Source organism: Stegodyphus dumicola, chromosome X2, assembly GCF_044657685.1.
Source record: "Stegodyphus dumicola isolate Sdum_Otavi_A_Nest chromosome X2, ASM4465768v1".
NCBI classification, from domain to species: domain Eukaryota; kingdom Metazoa; phylum Arthropoda; class Arachnida; order Araneae; family Eresidae; genus Stegodyphus; species Stegodyphus dumicola.
In genome coordinates, this window is record NC_140781.1 from 99,946,323 (window position 1) to 99,947,921 (window position 1,599).

General features: G+C 30.1%; 2 non-coding genes across 2 annotated transcripts; one reads left to right on the forward strand and one right to left on the reverse strand.

Annotated features, from left to right (window-relative positions):
- On the forward strand, positions 1-73 carry TRNAR-CCU (transfer RNA arginine (anticodon CCU)). Its single transcript has one exon. It is a non-coding gene; the product is annotated as a tRNA-Arg (tRNA).
- Positions 74-751: 678 nt separating this feature from the next.
- TRNAR-CCU (transfer RNA arginine (anticodon CCU)) lies at positions 752-824 on the reverse strand. Its single transcript has one exon. It is a non-coding gene; the product is annotated as a tRNA-Arg (tRNA).
- Positions 825-1,599: the final 775 nt, after the last annotated feature.

The window sequence follows — 1,599 nt, forward strand, 5'->3', positions numbered from 1 at the left end:
GCCCTCGTGGCCTAATGGATAAGGCATCGGTCTCCTAAACCGGGGATTGTGGGTTCGAGTCCCACCGAGGGTACTGAGTGCCCTTTTTTTTCTCCTGTTGATTATTGAAGGGACTAAGCTCACTTATATTGGAAATACGCGAAATTAAGGTTTCATTTTTTTGCCTATTTTATGTATGTACAATATTTAGTAAAATGTTCGATCTTACATGACGTTTGTGTTAACTATTAATTATTTTCTTCGTCTATGCTCATACAGTTACCTAAATCTGCATGATATTTTATTGATTCAAAGCCAAGAATAAAGATAAAAATTTAAAGGAAATAGCGAATTAATTAATGAAATAATTTTTTTAATAGTTTTCTATTGACTTTCTGGATGAAGAAAATTTAATTAAAATAAATTATCGCTAATCAGACAGACAGATAAACCATAATTTTCCCTGTTGAAGAATTGTTATTCTTAAAACAATGCAACTTTGAAATGAATTGTACTCCAGCTATTTTGCTAGGAAGAGCAGCATAAACCATACTTTATAATGCATATACTGAAAAAGATACAAATCCTTTTCAATTAAAGGAATATTTTATTGGATAAACGAAAATTCGGTTGGTACTGAAAAGTATGAAAACGTAAAACTTGGAGAGATAGAGGTATAACGTCTGGCTCTAAAAAACAAAATAATGAGCTAACTGCTCCCGTTATACTGTTCTGTATGACAACAAAATGCTAGAAAAATCATACACTTACGTACCCTCGGTGGGACTCGAACCCACAATCCCCGGTTTAGGAGACCGATGCCTTATCCATTGGGCCACGAGGGCGACAGTCTCAAAGAAAAAATAAGGCTTAAAGAGTAAGAAAAAAATATTTAGAAATATTTTTCTTGGCGTGTAATAACGTGTTTTTTTAAAAATTAACTCTGGAATTCGAATGTAAATATTTGAATCGAAGACGCCTCTATGGCAAAAACTGAAAGAGAGAAATGTATCAGTAAAATTCAATAAAATATATTTTTTGTGGATTTTTGAAGTTCAAAGATGTAGCGTGTCTAATCTGACATTGCTAATGAGTATACTAGTTCCTTATTAATTATTTTTATATGTAACTTTCGATTACATAAGAACAAAAGAACAGTTCTTGCGGATAGTATATATAAATTAAATTTTTCTTTTCCTTTATTCAATATACACTTTTACACTAGTTATTTCTTAAATCTTTTCTGAAACTATTACCTTCAACAAAGTGATATTCAAGAAGTTATCTTGGCTTATGATTCTTAACATAAGCCCTATTACTATTATTTAGAAAAAATTCATGCTAATTTCCAGTCTTAACAGTTTCCTTGACATATATGCAAATATCTATTTTGTGTATTAACTCAGCAAAAGTAGTATATCTAATTTAGTACTTACTGAATAGGCTAACTAACTACTATTTATTAATTTGCCGCTTTTCAGATTTACATTTTAATTATTTCTTTAAAATTTAGTGTTATTAATTAGACTGCTCGGAAAAAATATTCTTACTTGCTTTTTTTTTTTTTTTAATTGAAAATTTTAAATCCTTGTGCACCACATAGTATTACACAAGGCTTAC